At 39.7% G+C, this 25,738-nt stretch overlaps 1 long non-coding RNA gene across 1 annotated transcript in view; it reads right to left on the reverse strand.

Annotated features, from left to right (window-relative positions):
- LOC117764406 overlaps positions 1–24,994 on the reverse strand; it is a 73,466-nt gene extending 48,472 nt beyond the window's left edge. Inside the window, exons 1-2 of the long non-coding RNA XR_004614388.1 lie at positions 24,823–24,994; positions 23,184–23,240 (exon numbers count right to left, since the gene is read on the reverse strand). This is a non-coding gene — a long non-coding RNA (uncharacterized LOC117764406). The remainder of the gene's footprint in view (positions 1–23,183; positions 23,241–24,822) is intronic.
- Between the last annotated feature and the right edge of the window lie 744 nt (positions 24,995–25,738).

Consider the following 25,738-nt stretch of genomic DNA (forward strand, 5'->3'; position numbering starts at 1 on the left):
TGGTGTGACTGCTGAGTCCCACCAATGTAAAGAGATTGTGCGAGTCTAGAGTGAACACCAAGTGTGTACATGTTGATTATGTATGCTAGGAGTGGTTCAGTCTTTTATTGGAAAATTTACACCCGTGCAGTGATTTATATAAATCAGTAGTGCCCACAAAGCAGTAAAACTCTAATTGTTTCTTCCATTTTGAAAGTCTAGCGTCCATTAAGGATGCAGCGAGTAATAAAAAGGACTTTTAATCAATCCTCTCTTGTTGATGAGTTGATGTGTGAATGGGTTACCCTACCTGGCAGTGCTACCATATGTTGATTTCTTTTTCTAATAGCCACCAAAGGATATAGAAGGAGATTATTTAATTGTAGGCAACTGCATTCACTACATACATCTTAATCAAAATACTCTAAATAAACACAGTAATTCATCTGAATCGTTTCAGGTCTTTTGACGTGTTTTCTTGTTTTCATGCAATTTAACACTTGATGTACGAGCTAATTTGTGCTCGAGTCCAGCGCTTCGTGACTTTTCACCGAAAAGACATGATTCTTATGTTTGACATGATCCAGGCCCCCTAATAAATAAATCAAATGAATACAGCCCCTCTCATCTTTTCAATACTAGTAACTCTCATTATATTATAGAGCAGTTTTCAAGCAAGTGCAGCCGCGTGCCGCCATACTCCCCTTCGCCCCAAGCCGCAGTCTCTGTAGTGACCCTTTCATTGTCGGATTAGACTGGCCAACCCCTCCTCGACCGGCTGGCATGGCCACAGTAAATCCTGGAGACTGCTCATGCTAGGGACCTCGGGTAATTAATAAAATCCCCATTACATGCCTTGTGCCCGTTGTTTGCTATTTCAACACCCCATTTGTGCCACGATTACAGTCATTATCAGTCACCGCCATTAATTCTCTACCCGATGCCAGAACTGCATACTAATAAATTGGGCTCTAAAATTTTTTTTACCTTTCAAGGAGTTGGTGTTGGAGCCGGGCCAGGAAGTGCCACTCCAGATTAGGAGTCATCTGGTGACTCAGAGAGAGCCCTTTGAATGGAAGGCTGCTGCATCTTTGGAGATAGTTCAAATTTCCCCTTTGATTATTTTCCTTTCCCCTCCAAAATGAATCTTTATTAAGCTTAAATCCTGAATAAAATGAAATTAGCAGACTGCAAAATATTGCTTTCTTTTCTGACTCTATTCCCATGTGCCTGCATGCAAATTATAATGCTTATTTATGCAAATGAGGTGTCGTCTTTAATTAGTTTTGCTTGAGGGCATTAAAATACATGTATTCTCTCCCCAAAAATGATTTGTTTTGTTGCTCTGTTCAGTTTAGGTTCAAAATGAATGATTATGCCGACTAAAAAGGTTTATTAATGTTGTAGTTTCTTTCTTTTTTTCCTCCTCTTTTGGAGAATTATCTTCTCCACCCACTTCCCAGTACGAGTGCATTCTCAGTGAAATCGAAAAGCCTCTCCAGGCAGCACTCTGAGCGCTTCTCTGACGAGCTCTCGTGATGGTCCCAGGTTGAAACCACATGGTAGAAATGCACTTATCAAATCTGAAAGCTGTGCTCTTCATCAATTCTCTCGCAATATCTGCTACATGACTGTTTGTATAATGATTCGTTATTTAACAGGAGATCTGCTTTAACTGTTGTGCATTTACAATCACATACGTGTCCTAATGTGCTGTTTAACCACTGAAAAGAACAATGTGCTCCAATCATGTGTTGATTCTATTTGCATTTTGTTCATACATCACAGATTTATACACTTAGAACATGACCAGTCTTGAGAGTGAAAGCTGTGTTATTAATCAAATGTTAATATCGATGTAAATTCAGACAGCCTGTCAACCGCCGCGGCCCCGGCTCAAAACTGAAGCGAGCATGACCTGTTATACGACGTTCTGGCTGATTTGGGTCTTATTTTAATATTTGTTTAAAAGGATTTGCAGTGTTACAATAAATCTTCTGCCTTGCACTGTTTTTATGCATTTACTGTTGATTTACAGTCCCTAGTTGAGTGGCTGTGGAACAGAAAACTGCTTTATGTCACTGCGGAAGGTGTTGGGTCAGCTGCGGTTAGAGGCAGCGACTGACTGTGTCGTGCAGTATTTCAAACCACTTCAGGTTGAAAGTGACCAACTGCAGCTCCGGTTATTGTTCAATATCATATCAGTATTCAGCATCCCTTCAGCTGCTCAGATGAGCTGAAATGGCAAGTTAAGATGCCCCCTCCCCAGCCTCCGAGCATGATTTATGGAAAGGAAGCTAAAACCATTATAGCATTTTTATTATTATTGTTCTTTCAAGGCTAATGCAACAATAGATTTTTGCATGATTGATGCGTTACACTAAACATTAGAGGATTACATTAACTTTGCATAGAACAGCTAAATGACATGAGATTACTTATTATTATTTTTCCTCCACATGATCATACTGTAAATGTAGTACATATAGTATTTCTTGGCATGTATTGATTACTATACAGTATATCCACAGAGTACATTAATGCCAACTGTCTAATGTGGCTTTAGTTGTCTGCTTTCAACATTGCTTCTTGCTAAGAAGTATAAACGGCTTCCTTGTTCGAGGGAATTCGGTGAATGGCAGCGCTAGAGATTAAACAAACGTACGTGACTTTGATAGCCTCTCATCTGCCCCCTTCATTCTGCAAATTATTAAAACTCCTGGCTCTTGTGGGAGGGAATATGGCATCAATATGCTGATACTTCAATCAGCTGGGAGGAAATTCCACATGTAATAAGGCGGAATCGCTGCTCTCCCTTCCGCAGTTCCTACCACGAGCATTGGCTCAGAGGATACAGCAAAGCCATAAGTCCTCTGTCATGGCGTGTGTGATAGAAAAACTCTTCGGACCACATCAAACCTCTTTCATGATTCTTTGCACATTAAGCACATGCACAGACAAGGTCTAAAGACTCTGACGCTCGCCTCACACTTGATTCTTTATTGTAATATTATTTTGTTTTTTTCCCAGTGCATTTCAAACCAAGCAAAGAAACCAGGTACACTACGTGAAAAGATACTTAACCCAGAAGTTTCAGGTCAGAACATCCTTGAACAACATTGTGTGTGTTTGGAGCTCATCCAACATAATGTGGATGAGTCCAATTGTGTCTCCTATCTATTTCCACTTACGTACATGATGACCTGCTTTTACAAAAAAATTATTCACCTATAATGAAAGCACAATATTATTAATGTAGAAAAACAGAAGAGATAATAGCACTGAGCCGTCTTCATTTTCATTAAAAACTGCCCTGTAACAGTGCTAAAAGGCATTTACGTTATTGATTCAGTCTTGAATCAAAGTCGTGCGGAGCCAAGACACATCCTCTATTAAAATGTTGACACACACTTTGGGGGCCCTTTACAGGCATTTGTGCATGTGTGTTTATCATGTCCAGGCCATACAGGCAATGATGGGCATCCAGCCAACTGATTCTTCCCCCAAAGTGCTAATTTGTGCCACTCTAGTGTGCACAACGCTATAATTACCTGAAAACGTAAACTGGAAGCTATGTCTGACAAAGACGAGAAACTGTAATAAAACGTACCTTTTGGAGCTCAGTTGTGGTGAGTCTTATAAGACATATTAATGGGATGTTTAAAGGATATGGCACTTTTCCATTTGTCTTATGGAAAGATCTTGGGCAAAACACCTGGCGCACTAAGTGCCTACAGTCTGAACACTGAGGAGAAGCTAGCAGTCATCATGTTCCTTTATAAAGCACTGTCACATCCAAAAGATTTCCTATTAACCATGCACTGCACCAACTCATACCAGACTTTTCCCTCCGTCAATTCATTGTCATTATTTGGCAACTTAATAAACTACCAAAGTCAGATTTCAAAACCTTTTACCTTGTAAATTATCTAAAACAATGAAACAGTCGTCTGTTTGAAAACATATCATTCATCTCAGTGAGTTCTTACTCCACTGCTCTCCCATGCAGTAATGTCTAATACAGCATATGTGTTCTGTAAATGGATCCAGCTGAAGAAGGGGCTACACCAATATCCAAGTTTATGCATGTTCCTTCATTTTCTTTGTACCTACCAATGGCAGATATTTTCATATTTTAAGGTCTAAATGTTTCGTAAGGGAGGGCTCTGGTAGAGTAGCTGTACGAGTATACCATCAAAGGAAAGATTACACAACAGCACATTTCCAGCTGAAAACTGTAAAGGCGTGATAAATAAAATGGTGTAAAAACATATACATTGGCTGTGATCAGTGGACAAAGCAAATAATTATCCAATAATCTATGTCTATAGAACTGTAACTGAAGTATTTAGACCTGTACTCAGTTCACACAGGAACTAGTTTGATTGCTTCAAAAGGGAGTGTTGTGCTTTTGATGTGAGCAGCTTTTAATTCCAAATCTCCCTATGAATGTATCATTACCCCACTATAAGAACATAAGAGATCATACAACATGTGCTGTAGGTGCGGCTGCATTCCTCTGAAAACACAGTGCACATGCCAGGATCATACTTTTTTAATTATTCTGTGTCTTTTGTCACAGTGAATCAGTTTGAAGCTTTGCAGGAAGTAATGGAACAATAGGGGGGAAGCCACAGTGAGCTGATTGATGAAGAGCTGCAACCAATCCAACCAATAGAGGTGACCAACTCCTTTCAATTGTGTCCAGCTGCTTAAGAGACTTATACCGTACATATAGTAATAAACCATGTTTGCTTAAACCACCAGCAACTGAAAGACAGAAATCTTCCCGGTTGCCACTTTAAAAAGGGTTACTGAGTCACCGCTCAGAATGAAAAAAAAAAAGTTAAAAAAAAATGTACACCCAGGAAGACAAAACATGTCTCAGAACACAGAACAGGACGGACGAGTTGAACTATTATTTACTGTCAAGAGATGCAATTATTATAATAAAAGTGTTCAACACCAACAGTCAGTACATTCCAATGATTCACAGTAAACTCAAAACTAATGCCAAGATTGTGTATGCCGAGGGAAAATGACTGTTGCTGTGTCTATGTGGCTGTGAATGACACAGAGAAAGAGAAAATAAGTTTGTGATTCTAGATTTTCCCCGTGGAAAAGATACACGTTGAATGTTCAAATTGAAAGACTTTTGCCTCACCACCAACTTCCAACACGTGTGGCAGGGAGACAACATCTACACAGAAAACCAAACTGAACATACTTCTTCTTTTTTTCACTCGTCCTGGCTACAAGGGGCGGTGCTTCATGAGTTAGATGGTGACGGTGCAGCAACAGTTACGAAGATGTTGAGTGAGATAAAATAGTAACAGTAGCAGAAATCTACAGAAAAGGACTGTAAATCTGTAATCAAAGGTTTCTGAGGCATCATACGTATGTAAATAGACGTTCTGTTTTGGGCTTAAAGATGTTTCTTCACACATTCAAATGGCTTCAGTAAAGCTAACATCAGAAATCGGCCCAGATACCTCAAGATTCTGTATCAATTATATCTAAAATATATTTTTTACAGTAATCAAGTTGAAGTATATAGAAACTGTTTTATTGATTAAGTCAGGCAGGCAGAAACTTTGGGCATTCAGATCTACACATACATTTCCATAAAAATAGTAGTGTAGCATATACTGAGCATGCAAAGAGAAAGCGGCCACCTGGATAAAGATTGTTTTATATGGACATTTTGACACTATCTCAATTATTTCCTAATCAGTTTCAGAATTATAAAATTTAGATTCAGTTTTAAGCCCTGTATTCCTAATTGTTTTAAACGTACCTATTTAATATGATAGCTAATTAAAGTGAAATTACTTTTTTTTTTTTGTCCAAGTCTCACAAAAACCACAAGAATTTGAGAGAAAACAAAATGCCTGTCAGGGCGAGCATATAAGAGGCAAAGGGGGAATCTGGCATGGCCTAAGCAAAGTCATAAAAATATTTTCCCTTTTATTTAATGTCGTCCATAATTCATTGCCAGGAAAAGCTAATCAATAGCACCTTAATGAAAACTTGAGCCATATTTTATTTTGCCGCAGAGAAGTCCCAGATCAGCATTTGTTGCCTTGTTATGTGCTGGTTTTCACCCTTGGGCTGTTTGACAGATGTGCATCACATTTGCAGATACCTTAAATATTTGCTCTCTTCAACCACACTTGCTTTATCAAAACACCACAGAGAAGGAGGGAAATTTCTGATGACAGCAATGAAGATTCAAAAGCAGAACAGTAATCTAGAACTGTTGCATATTTTAATGTTTTTATCCGAGCTGTTACTTAAGAGGAATATGAGAAGATACACTGCAAGATTAACATGAACACTGACTGACTTTAGACGTTTTCCACAGGGGACACAAATATTCTGCACCAAGACTCTAGGTCTATGTTAATATCTGATTGAAATAAGATATACTGGTGACATACTGGTTATATGCACATTGTGATTTTTTAGCATGGAGACACAGAACCATGGATAACATGGATGAAAAAAACAACAACCAAGAATTGCAACTACAAATGTGTATATATTTCAAGGAGACGTGACTGTGTATATATTTACATATGTTTTTATGTAATCACAAAGCTTATTAATGTAAACACTTAAACTGTAAAAGAAGCATATTGTTTAGGTGTAGTTTTATTTACCTGTGTTTGTTCACTGTTGTGTTTTGACTCTTATTGATGCTTCTATACTTGAAAGAAGCTTTTTATTTTCTAGTATTTATATGATAAATATGGACTGTACCCATTAGCCACACCATCTAGTCTAATCATTTTGTAGCCAAAAAAAAAGCCTTTTAAACTTTTTACACTACAAAGCTCACATTGCATGACAGATCACTATCTATTCCAGTTTCAGTTTTAATAAAAACACATGCAGGGAATTCACCATAAATAAACTGCAGAACATCAAGGGCTACACCACATGGTCACACTTTGTTATCACTTTGTTACACTTTGGATATACTATCCATTAGATGCAGGTCAATGCATTTGATACATTCATTTATTTTTTCTTATTTGCTTAACTTATCTGTCACATGTAATCAAATCAGACTGGCATTTAAGCGAGAAGGTGTAAAAACGTGGTGATTGCTTCAGAAGCGACTGCTGAGATGCACAGCTAATTGTTTCCAGTGATCCTTGTCAGCGTACAGTATGCTCTGGTTCTAGTCAACTATCTATGAACTCAGGCAACAATTACAAGGGAAAAGGTCATTTTTCATGCTCTGAAAGACATCCTAATGAACTGGTAGCCACCTATTTAACACTAGCCTCCAGTCCACTAAAAGAGACTTTCCACAGACACCACACTTCACGTAGAGAAGAGAGGGTTTTTGTTTTTCCATTTGTGTCAGGGGCAATGACTCTAAACCTTAGGAAACTTGTTTAATGCCTGCATTCAGGGTAAACAGTTATTCATCAAAAAAATAATAACGTTTCAAAGGTCAAGCCATAAAAAACAATATCTGCCCTCTTTCCATTGCAGACTGCATTAGTTACTGGTAATGCTATGCAGAGGGTTTTGATGGCAAGGTGCTGGGTTAAAAATTTGCATATAGCGGCAAGAACTTGAGAGTACGGACAGGTTTATGACTTAAAATGAACTCATTCCACTGTCAAAACCGCAAGTTATTGTGAAGAGGAGCATCAACTTACCCAGGACGTATACGTTTTTGTATCGATATGGAACGCGTGTGTACAGAGCTGTCCGGTGGCTGCAAATTGTTTCAATGTATTTGCATTGTCAGCTTGAGGTGAGAAGGTGGAGACCTGCCAAGCGTAAGGCTCTGGGCCAATGCCATGACAGCTGACAACTCGGGCACGGCCATGTGTGCAGCGTTGCACTTCTAACAGCCAAGACCCCAGATCAAGTAAATCCTAATCACAGACTTAATATGGCTCTAATATGAAAATTCATATTTCTACTCGAAGTGTTTCATGTTCAAAAGGGAGCACATGTCATTTGGCATGCCTTCATAAAACACTAGGGCTTCCATCAGTCACTGATTATTGCAATGAGGAATTAAAATCCCAAAACACAAAGGAACCAGCACCACATTGCTTTGGCTGTCAGAATTAACTAGTGGAAGTGACCTCAGCCTATACACACTGAAGGAGGAGGAATCATATCCAATTAGTAAGACAGGAATATTCTTTCAGACGTGCATCCATCAAGATTAATAAAGATATTCATTTTCATCAAATTTGTCCTTACAGTATACAAATCTATGGTAGGTTAAAATCACAGTATTTGAACATCTAAGGTAACTGACATTGATAACCACACTGTTAAGGCACAGACACGCTGCAGTTTGTCAGTGAAGACTGGCTGAGGAAGGCAGTGCTGAACCGTCTTCTCTCCCTGTTTACGCTGATCCCTCAGGCCATTTGTTTGCAGCACTTCCTTGCCCCACAGCACCATGCATAATGCAGGAATGAAAATGTTAACAGTGGCAAATAAAATCGGCAAGGTGCCCCCACAAATCAGGGCAGTTTAGGAGCACATTTAATCATCCTTGCATTGGGGACAACGCACAGCAATTAATTGTGGCATTTCAAAGAAGATCAGAACCCCATTTTTCCAGGGCCCTCGGAGCTTCTTGTTCTGTTGCCCCGTCCACAGCTGTCCAATGGAAGTGGTGTCTGCGCATCTCTGTTAAACGTCATTTCAGCCTAATTATGTTTATTGTCTGTGCTTTCAAGCAGATGAGATGAGAACTCTTATAGAGAGTTGCAAAGAATTGCATCAACAGAGCCCACCCAGCCTAAGAAATAACAAAAACACACCCATTGTTTGAAGAGGGTCTCCCATGTATACACACAAGTAATCCAGTGTAGATCTTGCATTTCTCCAGCACGCTCGAAGACAAACACGTTACAGCACCATATGGTGGTGTCAGGAAAATAAATAATTTAGAGAAATTCATGTGCGGTGTGCCGATGAGCAACCACATAAATACCAACACAGACATCCTCATACTTAACCCTTCTAATAAGAACCCTCTGCAGGGAGGGGGCACAAAGAGACAACCACAATATTGAGCGTTAACTGGATTGAGAACTACTTTGGAATTTCAAAGACTGGGACTGGCAACTGTCTCTGGACCTAAGGACAGTATTTCGTGCAGATACAATCTGCAGTGCCTTTCAGCACTTCCTGAACACGAGACAGTCTAATCTAATGAACTGGGGGGCGGGGGGGGGGGCGAATCTGCTCAGGCTTTTAGCCTAGTGCCAGCATACCTCCTCTCACATCTGACTGCAGTCAAAAATCCACTTGTTATTTTTATTTCCACTGTATTTTCCCTGAGGTGCACTCTGCGTGGCTTGAGTCATCATTGTTCAAGTCTTTTGAGTTGGAAAAAAACACACACAAGCACACACAAGCTGGTGGCAAGGTTACAGTCAGTCAGACAAGGGGCACTCGTATTCTGCCAACCCCAGGGAAAACTCACAGAGGGCTCCGGAGAGACGGAACAGAGATGTGCCGTGTTGCTGACATGGCAGCCGTCACGTCACACTAACCGGTAAGAGTGATGTGCTCAGACAGCACAGAGATTTGTAGAATACTGTAGTGGCTTCTAACCAAAACAGTGAGAGGTCTGAGGATTAAATGACCCGTGGTTGCCTTCTTTATACCCTAATATCTGCAAAGGAGCAAACGCAACGAGACATGATTTGATTGTAAGCATCAGACAGATTGAGACGTCCAGAAAGCCAAAGAGATGGCATATTACTGCTATGGGGGGATTTATCTTAATCTGATTCCTAACTTAAATATTTCAGTAGACTGTAAATGGTGTCTACAAAGTGATATTAAGCAGGTAATATTTATCGTTAATAAATTAAATATTCAAAATCCAAATGTATATATTTATATATTAAAACCGTTTATCATCCACAAGATCCAGTTGAGCTTTTTTCCCATGTGCTTGCTGTGCATTTGTGGCACACTTAGGAACAGAAGCAGTTTCTAACACATGTACGCTAACAGGTGCCAGTCAGGTCTGCAGAGAACGTGTGAATCACACAGAGGAGAGACAATGTAAAGCAAATAATGAACAAAATGTTACGCTCTGAAAGCATCACTAGAGCAGATGTATATTTTAATATATATATATATATATATATATACATATATATATATATATATATATATATATGTACTACACTTTTGGATATCTCTTTTATTTCAGTTACAATGTGTCTACATATAAAAACAACTAACGTAGCTGTTCTTTCAGCTTTTTTAATAATAGGGTTTTTGTCGTGTGTTGTAATTTTGTACAAAGCCAAACTACTCTGACCTTTTTTATTTCTTTTCTGTTTTCACTCTTCGTGGGTGCTGGCCAACATCAATTGCCTTCCTAAGAGTTAATAAAGTAGTTGGATTCAATCATAATTTATGTGCAATAAATTAGGAAACCACTTAAAGTCCCAAAATGATAGGCTGGTGAGGAAAAAAAGGTTGACTTCTGAATTTAAAGGCTGGAATGTGGCAGATGAAGGAATCTCCCAATGTAACACATAAATCCTCATGTAACCAAGATGTTACTCTGTATGACCCTGGTTTAATGTTAAATGCTCTGCCTGCGCCAATGGAAAACCTCGAAACTAGTCTATTTTTAGACACTTCTCAATCCTCTCTTAGTAGCTTGACTTTCTTGATTAAAGAGTTCTGTAACATTACCAGCAAAAAAACTATAATTTTCATCTTTAACACAGTTCAACGGAGGAATTAGTTTCAATTCATTTCAAACCAACAGCATCATTGTCAGTGATACAGCAGCACAGAAGCAGCGGCGGGGGGGATCCTGAGAAATGACAGCCTATCTGCTGATCAGTGTTGCAGGACAGAGACATTACAATGTGACAGATAATATGACAGGCAGTGACAGATAATATTTTTTGTTGCACAGAGTTTGCTTCCTTTAAACAGCCATAAACAAATATTCAAATTTGAAATTGAACCAACAAAGCCAGGTAAAATAAAAAGCTAAAAGCTGCCTGAGTCAACAAAACGTTTACCTCAGACATACATGAAACCAAATCCATGCAGCATTACTTCAACTGGATTTCTTGATAAACACGCTGAAGCGATACTGCAGTGATATCACAAAATGTAAAACTGTAAATGGGTACGAGGAGCTTTAAAACTTTAAAATGCTGTCGCCATTAATCACGCTGTCTTTCGGGGAGCACAGGTACAACAATGTCTGCTGCTCACATTTTCATGACTAGGGAAGCTGCAGGCTTTTAACATGATGCGTCTCTCTTTAATGAGCACATCAGGACAATGCAAGAGAACACAATAAGCAAAACAAAAAAAAGGTGGCCTGAGTTGCTCCACATCCAAGATAAATCACTGCCACTTTTATAGCCTCTAATAAGTTGATGCAAAGCCATTTTTCTTCCTGCCCATCGTTCAAACATTTAAGGCATATTTACAAGGAACTTGTTAAAATATTTAATAATATTTAGTGGCAATTTCGGAGCAGCCTGTCACGGTGAAATTTATTGCCTTTAAGTGTTTAAAAAGGCGATGACATGAATAACAAACTGTCAAAATTTCCTAATTTGCATAGACAGGCCATAACTCCTGATACCTTGCATTAAAAAAAGAGGTTTTTAACAAAACGAGTCATAAAAAAAGCATTCAAAGTGAGTGATGGCAAAGACTCTTCCACAAAGTCGCACCACAGAGACAGCTTCCCCCCACTACAGATGCTTCCGAGATCAAGTCAGCCAATAAAAGAACATATATCCTGCTGCTTTGACTTATTTATCCTGTGTGGATGAGCTCAAGATGGAACATCTCCTATAGGCAAGCTTAATTAATTGTGATAAAAGGGCTAATTCAGAAAAGTGAGCCAAACAATAATATTCCCCCACAAATCATCTTTCCCCGTCAAATGTTTCCTCCATAACTTTCCGATTCAAAGACCTTCGGACGTGAGGCTTTTGTTAAGGAACCTCTTGGAGCCAAACAACCTCCCACGCATCGCTACCGTCCTGTCCACACTTGTGACTAAAATCACCAGATGAAATTGCAGCTGCTGATGATAAACTCTATTGTCCTTTGTTTGACTCAACAAGATGGTGGCCATGTTTGATGCTGCGTCTTCTTCCAGATTCAGTGGTTTTAATGATGAGACTCAGTGACCTAGGCCTGCCCTGGCTGTCCCAGTCAGAAAAGGGCCCCCGTTGACACTGATTGCAAGGCTATGAGTAGTCTCTCCCCTGTGCCCTCTCAGTGCAACTCTAATTAATAGCCAATTCATCTTCTCTGATCTGAGCCAGCACATGGAGTAATATATCGTTAGTTTGGCAAGCAAGCTATTAAAGTGTAATAACCAAGTACCAGCACTCGATTTGGAAGAGTAGCACATACTTAACCATGAAGTGGAAACAATTAATTTATTGGAGGATCTCCTGTAACCAATCATTTACTAGCACTCACACTGTGATGCAAAAGTCATCCCCTGTTGTGTGTGGCACAAGTCAATGACGTGTTTTGGGCTCAGAGCCTGAGACCTCTTGCACTCTATAGTTATGTAAGCCTCATCTAAGCGCCACTGTCACACTTTGTGCTGTAAAAAAACACTTGAAATGGACGTCTGCGAGGAGGTTATTCATTACAAAAAGAAGCCTGCTCATTTACAGGTTACCTTATCACAGTTACACAGAAGTATTTCTTCAAGGTGAAATACATTTTATACTTCTAGCTGTAAATGGTCTAACACATTGATGATACTCTACCTTGGACCAGTTTTTATGTGAAAGCCATATTGCTGATATGAATTAGGATTTATGCTTTAACACAATAACTTATCATGACACAGGTTCCTGAAGAAATAGCAGCTAAAAGTCAAAGCTCTTATATTTGCAAAGTTGATCTCGAATAATTGTTTTGCTTACATGAAACAAACTATTTAAAATCAACACCAGAATGATGAGGACATTTCTGTTAAATACAAATGACGTCAAAATGATCATGTCAATAATACAAATTACTTTTTTAGTTGCCAAACAAAAAATTCAAAGACAGACGATGTAAACGTGTGTACGTATTGGCTGCTATATATAAACTATATTTGTCCTGTCACAGTTTCATAATGTTATAATTTTTTACACATCTGAAAAGATCTTGAACTTGGTGTTTTGTGCCGTTGCTTCATTCTAGAGCTGTGCACAGTGCTCTTTGCTCTTTGCCCCGATCTCACACTGATTCTCTGTCTTTAACAGTCAGACTGACCATCAGCAGTACAAGGAGAAATCCTGCCTTTGTCGATGGCCCCTTAAAACATCCATAAAACACCCATACCATGCAGGATTTTGTTCGGTAGATACCGTTTTTACTGTTTGCATTCATGCAACAAGCATACAGCATTCATATGTGAAAATGGAAAGCATAACAAAAAAATTATTAAAATGTACAGTGTGGGGGGGCTATACTACAATAACTGTAACGATTAACTGATTTATAAAAATGCACCTGTTGCTGAGTTTAATGAACTGCTGATACTCAGACTGTTGTCTAGTCTTTACTCAATCTATTTTGCCAAGTTCACTTGATTTGGTATTATTTTCCAGATTAAATGCATGAAATGTTCAAATGTGCCGTTTTGTTGTGAACTTGCTGCTAAGATTTTTTTTAAATGAAGAATTTTGTCAAACAACTGACTTTTCCTGTCATTCTCTATACACAGCTCAATGTTACACACAGGTCTGAAAGTCTATGCCCACAATAAGCAAACTAGAAAATTAATTAATCAATAAACATTAATTACAACAGCCAGCGAAAAGCAGTACCGCTTTTCTCTATGATGATACTAATTATTACTCAGTGGAAAAACTTTAAACAAGATAAAAAATATCAAAAGTTCAGAAACAGGAGGGAAGCCACCAAACCAACCAATGCTAACTACTTGAAAGAGTTTTCTTGAGCTTCTATTTTACTTTTGAACAATAACTGCCGATGGCAGATAAGGGACTTTGCTAAAGCAGAACAAAAAAGCATAGAGAAAGCCAGAATACACTGATATACACAATTAGACGTACTGTACAATACACAGAGACATCTATTCATGGTCAAACAGCACAGCTGACATCAACAGCATCATTGGTTGAAACTATAAAAGTTGAAAAACATATGTTGTGCACAATATGATTCGCTTCAAATCCAAATAATTTCATTTGTCTTATCTCAGACAGTTAAGCTTCAGACTTACTCACAAAAACAACCCATTTGTCCTCTTTCTCGGTCATGCACCTTAGAACAATAAAGCCTTCCTACAAACTTTTATAATTGCAGGAAATAAATGAAAAACACATAAGACTCACTCTTACGCTTTTGGCCTTCCTCTAAACCAAAACCTTTAAAACCCATTATTCTTTTTGCAAGAACTAATGACGTTTTTTGTCTCTTCAGCTTAACACACTAATTGACAGTTTTTTTGGAGGATAGCCCAGATGGAAAAATAAGTACCCCCTTAAAGACCCAACTCCCTTGCTCATTCCTCTAGCTTTAAGTCCCTTATTAATTAAACTTTCACCAAGTCAGGATTTTTTATTAAAAAGATAAAGTCTGCTGTACCGTAAAACAGAACTAGTCTATTGTCTCTGAAGCTAAAATTTTATTTCTATAAATAAAAGAGACTTTTTAATACTGTCATCTGCAGTAGAGGGACTGGGACCAAAGGATCCACACTGTACAGTAATTAGAGGGAGATTTTCATCCCAACTGCTCTAGAATTGGTCAGCTTTAACCAATACCCTTTACTCCAACTGAATAAATACTGTTCATTTTACCATCATGGGATATTATTTACTGTGTGGCAAAGAGAGGCAGTATCATCACGCTCAGAAGAGACTTTAGTGTAAATATCTGTTTTGCCATTGCTCTGTGTCTAGCCATACATCTCAGACATCCTGGCACACTGTTGTTCAGAGGGGAAATTAAGCTACAGCCAAATATTGACTGCCGTTTTATGATCAGTCATCCACGTGATCAATCAAATCCCTCTTGTGTCCTTAACTTTGCAACACTATTTGTCAATCAGCATTATAAGACAGGGATTGTTTTTGCTCCGGCGAGGATACCTGCTTCTTCCTGTCGATTTTACGAAAAATAAATAAAAACAATGTTAGGTGTATTATTTTAAAAAAAGGCTTGTTTCTAAGAATGCTGACCACCATGCTAGCCTGTGGTGCTATAAAAAAAATGCAGAAAAGGAAAACGTGTTTTTACATGACTCCAATAAAGCATAACAGACAAGAGAAACAGAAATTAAAAGCAAACAGCCCAAGTTCAGAACGGCCACTGCATTAGCACCATAACTGAAATGACTTACTTCTGAGAATTTGTCATTATTAACAAAAAAACAGAGCAGAAAAATGAAATGTTGTTTCATGTATACTAATATACTACAAGGAAAATCAATGAGTATCTAAGCTACTTTAAGTTTCTGTTTTGTTTTGTTTTTCCCACTGTGCTGATAAATGCACTTCAATAATGAGCATCAGATACTGTCAGGCAGAGTTCTCCAAATGTAATCAGCTGCTTTTAACCACAAATCTTAAGTGAAAACAGGGGAACTGCCTTAAGGGAATCGCTGTAAAGGATCTCAGTGGGCTTTTTTCTAGTTGTGTGTATCTGTAGAGAAGGCAAAGAGGGTCAACATCTCATCTACTCATGTGCAACCTGTAGTGTGTGGGTCAAAACAATTGTTATGACAGTCTGACGCTGATACAAAGGCAGCACTTAGACAGAGGATTACAGACACTCGCAGCGTTAAGGTGCGTTAAGTTGCCAGAAAAGCAATGTATCACCCGCAGAGGATCATTATGCCACTTCCACAGTCACTGCCGTACAGCCAGCAAATCACAGCCAATTAAGAACCCTTCAAACTTATAAGTCAAGCATCACTTGTTGTGCTGTCCATAATGGGGTTTTATGGATATGAAGCAGTTCTGATGGCTGTATTGGTCTTGTGATGAATGTTAAACTTTACAGGAAACGTGGCATGACAAAGACGGGTGTTAAAACTAAACAGATAGTTTTTTGCTTTTGTTTTTTTCAGGGGTAGAAAGAAGGGAAGATAAAAGACGCTCTGGGAACTCTGCATGTATGATCCAATTCTATCACTTCATGAGAATCACACTTTCTACTTATTCGTCGGGATAAACAATTCAGGCCTGTTTCCCAAATTTTTTCTGTCAGTTTTCTGTTTTCTGCTAACGAGTTGTCACTAATATGTACTGGAATGCTGTGTGAATAGACAATTTGATTGGCCACGAAGAACTTAATGATGTATACCAAATGTGGGAGGACAGCTTCTAAGCACAGATTTTTGTAGACAAACATAGCTGTTGACAGCATTTTCCACCCAGTTTGCCATTTCTGTCTGACTGTAACTCCGAAATTAAGAACATAATGTTTCCAAGGTACCGCAACCGTTAACAAATCATGTCTTATTAGCATTTTTTCGTAATTGGTCAGATTGTAAAGACACATCATGAAAATTTAGCAAGAGGGAATTCATGTTTAAAAACTAAAACACTACACCAGCTTGCATGCATATGAAAACAAATCTGACTGTGTACCTTTTAACCAATGGAAAAAAATATAAACATTGCATGTTTACATAAAGGCATCCTCCTATTGTGATGTGAATTGTGTTGCATTGTTCCTCTGTGCACATTGCAGCTTACGCGACCTTAATTTGTGCCAGTGTGTCTTCATGTGAGCAGACCCCAGTCATTTTTAAACGGCTCCATTTAAAATGCAATTTGATTATCTGCCAAATTGCTACCAAGTCTTCCCCTCTGCAGCTTGGGGATGGGGGGTAAAAATTTTAATTAGCATTTGTGCATAAAAGAGAGGTCTTTGTTGCATTCGGAACACGGCATCCCAGAATGACCAGCACTTTCAAAGAGTCATCACCCAAACGATTTCAAACTAATAGATCCAAAGGGAGGGGAGCAGTCCTGGCACAGAGGGGTGGGGTGGGGGGGAATCACAGAGGTCTTCAGTGGCACTGAAAAAAGAACCCACAGGACCTGGCATGTTTAAATAATCCAAAACTTTTCTTTAATCATAGTTTAGAAAATTGGCTGGGACCTTCAGCAGGAGACAGCTGCTCTGCCCCATAGCCATTTAATGAGATTCACTGAGGGTTTCCCTTAAAATATTTACGCTGTCCCATGGCACGGCAATATTGTCCTAGAATGGGGAGATAAGAGCCAAGGAGGTGTGTTGAAGTTCTCCTAATCAATTTGCTAATTACTGGAGCTGCTATAGGAGAGCAGAGAGGAGTCCCTTCTGGCAAGCTGTATTCTAATAAACGCTGAAAAATTTATTTACTCCCTTAGCCAAGAGGAATTCTGAAGTGGGATTACAGCAAAGAGCTGATTGAGACAGAGCTGCGTTGTGGTTGAGGTCGCAGTCAGAGCAGCGTAGAGAGGTCTCCAAACATAAAAGGATCTCTCAGGACCTGCACCTTTGCATCTGCTCAGGGAAAGGAGATGGCAGACGCTAACAGACTTGGCACGAAAAGACCTGACTGCTATAGCTACATATCAACAAATATTAATGAGACTTCTGGTTCTTGCATATTAAAACAGCTTATTGTGGGAGTTGATGCATATGAATGCAGTATACATATTGTATAACAAAAAATGCATGTATTCATTCTATGTACAGACATACCGATAAAACAAAGCAATCACTTTAATAGTTAATATCACAGGAGCTATAGAGTGGTATCCTACTCAGAGCAGAGGGCAGGAGGCCCAGACATGATGCCAGACGCTCAGGTTGTGTGTTTGAAGCTACCCTTGTGCCCTCTGGCACAGGCTGACCCCTTTCTCCCAACCTGTGGGACTGAGGGCAACCCTGGACCTGTCATAGGACACAGACCACATCCTCTTCAGGGCTGGGGTCAAAAGTTGCTCCACCTCTTCATTGCACGTTATCTATGAGCCCACTTACCTCTCCAGGGACTGTAGCCAATGGCATGTTGGCAGGATCAAGACAAGTCAAAGGTCGGCATAAACTGAGAGCATGAAACGGCATTACCATGAGCTAATCACAATCCACTATAGCAGAAGTACAGTGAACCATGGAGCAAGTTGGACCCTGGGGTATACCAGCGGGTATTTGTGGGGGGTTTTTAAAGAGGCATTGTTTTCACAAGTGATTGGTCAATTTTGTTTAACTGCATAACACTTTCCACTTATTGTTTCCTCCACCATGGAGGTTATGTTTTCATCAGTGTTGGTCTGTTTGCAGAATTATGCAAAAACAAATCAAACTATTTCCTATTTCCTATTGAAATTTTTTGAAGGGGTGGGGAATGAGCCAAAGAGGAAGCAATAAAATTTTGAAGCGGATCTGCAAAACAACAACTGCATAAATCCAGAATTTTGATTTCCCTTGCTTTAACATGGCAAGATAGGGCACGGAGTTATGCACTCTGAGCGTGCCTTTAACTATAATATGTCTTCCTAATATGTGACTCAAACCTTTAAAAGTATAAAAAAAAAGATATTTAGTAAAGTTAAGTATAATAAATCCTGGCAATTGTGTTGAGCTCTGGGTCTTTGTCTTTGAAGAATTTATTCAATCCTGGTCACATGTGATCATCACTTCTGATAAGTTCACAACAGATTTGATCACTATCAGGTCAGAATTCATGCACTACCTCAGTATACAGTACACAACATGTGAGGGTACTCACTGAAGTATCCAATTCGAGACACAACAACAGATTTGTTAGTTTTTACAGTGTATTTCCAGGTCACTCAATACATTTCTCCAATCAGCTCGTTTCCCTGACTCCCACAGTCTCTCTAGCGGTCTCTCCCGTGCAACTGAGCACATGGATCAGAGAACAAACCCACCGAGAATTGAGGCCAAAACAAAAACACAAAAAAAACCTGTTGCTGTGACATTTTGTTCCCTCTCACCTTAACACACGCCGGTCACAATGGACCGGTGTGTGGGGGATCTGTGTTCAGATCACCATGGTGATGGCTCTCTGCCTCCCAAGGCTCCCTAGAGGGGGGGTGGAGGATTGACGGTGGGGAGGAGGAGGGCAGTAATGGAGAGCAGTTTGCCAACCACGCCTCAACCAAAACACAGTGGGACAAGAAGCGGAGAAGAAGAGATTTTGGTAAAAGCATCTTACGTGTGTAAGAAGTCTGCGCTTTGGGCCCCGTCAGCTCAGTTTAGTCCAGTATCAGCTCAGCTTTTAAAATTCATCAGTGCAACCGACACCAATGCACCATCAAAAGAGGCCGACACGTTAGAGGGAAACTCTTTTACTCCTTAACCTTTAAAAGAGCAAAAAATAGAACAAACTGGTGCAGGTTCATGAGCAAAGGTCTGAGAACATCTGTCCGTGGGTAAATCATCCTTACATGACAGAAAGGCACTGAGATGACATTACACTGAGCAAGACAAAAGGGCACCCCACTCTACACCATCAGCTCAAATTTCATTTGCTTATTTGACTGTTGTCCCCCTCTTGGACAATTAAGCCAACACATTCCCAAGAGGGTTTGCAGAGGTATCATCAAAATTCAAATACGTCAGCAGTAAAGAGCCTGAGACGAGGCCAGGAAACCAATATTTTTCCAGCAGTCAACCACGGCCATTGAAGGAAAATTAAAAAGAAAAACTACAGCTAATAATTGGAAAAACTGAACATCGGTCATAAATTAGAGACTTTTGGGAAAGGTGGATGCAAGACAACTTGTTTTGAACTTGAAAATATTTGAGTGTCTCCCAATTAGGACAATAGTTTAGACTGAATGTACAAGTAGCCTGTACTTTGTGCTTAAAGACCTTAAGTTGTGACCATTTTTATTGCAACTAATGGAACAAATTCATGCTTTGTTTTTATTTTTTTCTGCAACATTTTGATTTCATGCTAAAGCGCTGTAAATCTAGTTTAACTACCGGTATAGTTACTATTGGAACCGAGTAACCAGTGGCATACACAGTGTTTGTCATTCAGAAACTCTGGGAAACATTACAGGGTTGGGGGGGAAAAAATTGATTCCCATAAGAATCATAATTCTTATCTTCTTCAATTCTGAGTCAATTCCCTGGTGTGTTTCAGCAGAAAATTCACCACGGCTGGAGAAACAACGTTAGTCATGGCAGAGCGCAGAGTGCTTTTTTCTTTTTTTTGTCTTATTCCAAAACACATTTAGTCAGTAATGGTGATCAGTAAATGGTAATTTATTAAACAAAGAACAGTGAAACATGGTTCCAAGTTATAACAGCAGAATTTTTTTTATTCTTAAACTCATACTGAATCAACTGTCACACAGAAAATGGGACTTTGAATAAAATCTTGTGATTCCGAGGATTCCCAAATGTAATTACTACAGCTGCTTATTAAAGAGCATTTAAGTTCTGTACACTGTTGTATTACTCAGTGTGTTTATCAAGGCATCTGCACTTATTCACTAAACATGTATATAGATTTTCTTTCAAGAATTAAAGGTGCTTAAACTGCAATGTGTACATTTTAAATTAAGGCTTAAAGATTGACGGATAATTAAACAGCAAAATAAAACACTCACTGTGCTTATTACAGGAAGTATGAAAATTATTTTCTGGTGTGGACTAAGATTAATGCACCAGGCTTGTCTCACATCTGATTTGATGAATGAACAGGAATACGGTAATATCACTAACACTGTCGAAGGCATTTAGGTGACGCAACACTGGACTGTAAGTTTAGCACAGTGTATAAATAAATACTGCATTGGATTTCCATTAAAGCAACGTGGTTGAACAACCACTACAAGAGGCAGGCAATTTGTTAAATGAGTTAATTGGTCACCAGTTCATCCAATTCATCTTAATCCTTGTTACTGGACCACACCCAAAGAACAGTGAGCTAGGCATGCACTGCAGCCAGCCGTCGCTTTGACTGGAAAACTGAATCCCTTGTTTCCAATGGTGCTAAAGTCAAAACTATTTTATTTCGATTTTTTTTTATGAAGCCTTGTACTAGTCACCAGTTCTTCATTACAGAATACACCAGGGCATATGGCTTATGGTTTTTGGTCTGATGCAGACCTGTTTACTCACTTAATGCCAGGTGGCGCAGGAACCGAAAAGCTACAGGCTGGGGGAAAGGGCCTAACCTTTAAACAGTATCTGAACGTCCTCCCTTTCTCCTTGAACATCTATCCTTAACTGTACTCCTCTGGTCCCCTCCCTGTCCCAGAGTGGCCAGCTGGGAGCGGTGCGCATGTGCTGACGTCCCTACTAACCTTGGCCAGTGCAAGGATTACCGTGCATTCACACTCAGTGCTCCTTCTTTCCTTAAGACTTATTAAGAATGATAATGAGCTCGGAAAGGGGCAGCATGTCCCTTTCTCAACTCTGCGAAAGCTCTCTGTCTTTCTCACTGTTCACTTGTCTTATCCCCCCCCCCCCTTCTATTCTTCCTCTCTCCACCCTTTTCTGCAGTCTCTCTCTCTCTCCCCCAGTCCATCCTCTCTCTCTCTTTCTCCATCGTATTGAAAGGGCCCAGGACAAATTACCAAAAAAGCCATTTTCATCTATGAACTGCAGGATTTAATCGATACTTATTTCATGCCTTCAAAATCAACCCTATATTACTGTTGTCTGTGTGATTTGTTTATTTTGCTCTGGAATATTCCTTCAGTCGAAGGAGGGGAAATGCACGGGATGCAATTCACCTTGAACCTCCATTATATTGGATTTCTCTACTGGCTGATCAAGCATGCAAAAAGGACATTTCCTCAGCACTAAAATAAAAACAATAATGATGATTAAAAAAACATGTGTGCTATTTGTGCTGGTGTAACAGTACGTGTTGAGGGCAGTATATTTTTACAAAGCAAAACACTATGGTTGTGGAAGCGTGAGTTTGTATACAAAATCATTACACTGAGGGTGCAATTGATAAAGCTTATGTGCTGGGAAACAAAAGTAATGGCTCCTGAAGCCTGTCAAGCGCCGCCTGGGATTACTGACGCTTATTTGACATCAAAGACCTGAGGTCCACAGCCAAGGTCAAACAGAACAGGAATACACATGGGTTTAATTCTACACACCCCTTGACAGATGCAGATGGGTACTTATGAGACATGAGGCATTTCGCTGACTGATAGGGCTGCAGGAAATAAGAACATTGGAAGGCATCGCACACTGATTAACCAATGAGATGCTGAACTAGTCGAGAGAACCAGGGGCGCAGCACTACAGGCAACATTTCAAGTACCATTTTACAAAAAGAGAGAGAGACCCAATCAAAAGGCCTGGAGGACCACATCCATAAACACTAACTAAACACACAGACCAAATTGTAATTAAAACAGCACAAATGGACAATTAGTGTGTCTGCTCTCACAGCACAGCAGATCTGCCCAGCTCCACTTTCACCAAGTGACGATGGAAAAATTTTCGAAGGAATGAAGGCGACCAAACGACAGGCGGGGAAAGAAGGCCAGTAGGTTTGACAGATGGATATTGCAGTGTCTCATCAATGCCGAGGAGAGATGAGAAACCGTAGCACCGGTGTGACTGTGAGGTCTGGCCTGTGTCCAGCTAGAGGTGGACCTCCGGACAGCAGACGCATGCCGTCACATTCCAGAGGTACACGCTGACTGAAAAGCAGGAAAACTGCTTAAATTGATCACTTAACAGCTCTGTTTGAACTGAATGTGTGAAGGTGCATGTACAATACCACCGTAATTCACTGAGGTGAACTATTGTACCCTGTTGTGTCACCTGCTGTTGGTTATTATTTCTTTGGTGACCTCATAAAATAAGAAAGAGCACTAAGGTAAACTTTCCTTTAGTCTGGCTAATGCTTGCTATTCAAATCACACAAAATGCATGCTGATTTCATGTCGAAACATGTGTTTTTTAAGCTCGCCTGTTTCAGTGTCAAGTGTGCTCTTGCTTTGCATGCATGAATACATCTGCAACAGTTAGGCTGCACAGCTGCTGAATTATGAGGGTATTATGGAAAATACCTCAAAAGCACACACTGTGTACCTAATGCATATTTCTACATTATAAAATTATTTCATCCACGGCTGATTTGTAAGACGGAAAAAAAAATCAAAGCACAAAGAGGGACTTCCAAACTGTAAAAATTGAAAAAGGAAAAAAAAAACGTCAATGTTTACCTTGTGTTGTACTAGCAGTGGCATTTTTAATATGGAAGATGGCTTTCCATGAATGATCTGTTTAACCAAAGACAAGAGGGAGAGAAAAAAGGGATAATTAATTACTTATGTGAGCTATTGCACGGGAGAGACAATAAACCTGCCTGGTCGCCATGGATATGACATATTTGCTCTGAAAACAACACAATAATTAGCAAAGGAGAAAGATCCGGTGAGAATATGAGAACTCTGGTTTTAAAGTGCCAGTGATCTATTCCTGTCCTCATCCTCATCCCTGAGAATAATAACCCAGTGGCAAGCAGACACTGGAAATGCACAAGAGCACAAACGGTGACCCTTTGACAAAAGCATGAAATCCTGTTGAATTAAATCTTACATCATAGTGGTGTTTTGTAGAGATCACAACTAACCAAACACGGAGAGAACGTACAGTGTTTTGAAACAGATTGTTTGTTCAGGAGTAGGTGGAAGTCAGAAAAGCCTGCCTCACAGCCACATAGAGCAGGAACTGCAGAAAAATGCTATTTACCATATGGCAAATACAGTGTGTGTGTGTGAGTGTGTGTGTGTGTGTGTGTCAGAGAGATGTATAACCTGCCAACTGTTGACACAACATTCTCAGCAAATGGTCAGGTTTTGCACACGGTTTCATAATCGTGTGATATTTATGATGGTATTTATTTATGTATTTATGCACAATAACCTGCTGAAACTCCAAATAATTTGCAGAGAAATGTTTTGGAGGAAGTCGTGCATTTAACACGTTGCACATTCCGCCTGCTGTTTGACTCTGCAGCTCCCCGATTAATCTAATGTCCTGAACATGCAACACTGAGAAAAAAAATGTGTTTTAACAATAAATTAAAAAATAAAAAGAGAAGTCGTGTGCAGACAGTCTTCAAGAGCAACTTCCGCATTTCAGGCTTTGAATATTGATTTCATTTATAGTAGTTCCTCTATTTACAGTCAATGGTAGTGTGAGAGAGCTGCAACCTGTGTAGTCACAACCAGCGGAGTTTCACTAAGTTTTTCTCGACAAATACTGGCACTTTGGGCGCAGACCACAAGTCGCTCATGTGAGTCGTTTCTGCAGCTTTTGGGGAAGTGACAGAAACAACCGCTATTAAACTGTAGGTCTGAGCTGCGTGAATAAATAAGAATAAAAACCCTCATTTTAGCTTTGCTTTTGAATAACAGGGGGGAAAGGGAAAGAGGGCGCGTGAGCTCGCCAGAAAAAGTGCGAAGTGAGGGAGGAAAAGAGGAAAGTTGCAGCTCAGGGAGTGAACAGAGAAGCTGGTGGTCCCGCAGGTTTCAACTGTGTTGGGCGAATTATTCGAGTTTAATGAAAGCCTGCTCCTCTCGCCGGTGTTTCCCACAGGGGCTTCTCCGGCAGCACAGGGAGACTCAGTCGCTCCGGGTCCACACCGCCGCCGCCTCCGCTGCTGCCTCCGCCGCCGCATCGACACTGACAGCCGGTCACACCGTGTTTCCCCTCAGCTCCTCCTCACCCCGACCCGCCGCCCTTCCAGCGACATTTCCCCCAAAATGATTCAAACTGCTTCGTCGGCACCGACCGACACTTTGACAGGGATGGAAGCGAGCGTGTTGAGTAGTTGAGGGGAAAAGGATAAACTCTTACCTGTGGGTACTTCGCTGTGTGTCGGTCACTTCCAGCCCAAAGAGACGTGCGACTTCACGGTGGAGAGCGTGACACCTTTCATTACGAAAGTTGCCACATTTTTCTTTTTAAGTTTTTTTCTTTTTGAGGGTTTTTATTGTTGCATTTTCTAATTTCTTACAGGGGCGAGTCGCCCGGAAGATCTGCCCTGGAGACCGGCTTCAAGTGGGAAGAGGAGTCCTTAATTGAATTTCTCGGTTGGCAGGTGGTGCTTGGAAAAACTGGACTGGAGTTTGGTGGAGGTCTCTGCTGACAGCTTGTCAAACAGGCAGTTCATATATACTGTTAGTACATATGTACTGTCAGTACATATATACTGTAAGTACATATATATTGTCAGTACATATCTACTGTCAATACATATATACTGTACTGTCAGTACATATATACTGTTAGTACATATATACTGTTAGTACATATATATTGTCAGTGCATATCTGCTGTCAGTAAATATATACTGTCAGTACATATATACTGTCTATATATATATATATACTGTCAATACATAGATACTGTCAGTACATATATACCATCAATACATATCTACTGTCTGTACATATATACTGTTAGTACATATGTACTGTCAGTACATATATATTGTCAGTGCATATCTGCTGTCAGTAAATATATACTGTCAGTACATATATATATATATACAGTCAATACATATATACTGTCAATACATAGATACTGTCAGTACATATATACTGTTAGTACATATGTACTGTCAGTACATATATATTGTCAGTGCATATATACTAGGACCAACCCAGTCAAATTAAAGGTAGGGTTGGTAATTTCTTACTAAAATATTGTTTTATCTTATTGATTAAAATCCCCTTCGTGTACTGATAGCCATCGATAAATAAAGTCATTT

This window comes from Hippoglossus hippoglossus, chromosome 7 (assembly GCF_009819705.1).
Source record: "Hippoglossus hippoglossus isolate fHipHip1 chromosome 7, fHipHip1.pri, whole genome shotgun sequence".
Lineage (NCBI taxonomy): Eukaryota > Metazoa > Chordata > Actinopteri > Pleuronectiformes > Pleuronectidae > Hippoglossus > Hippoglossus hippoglossus.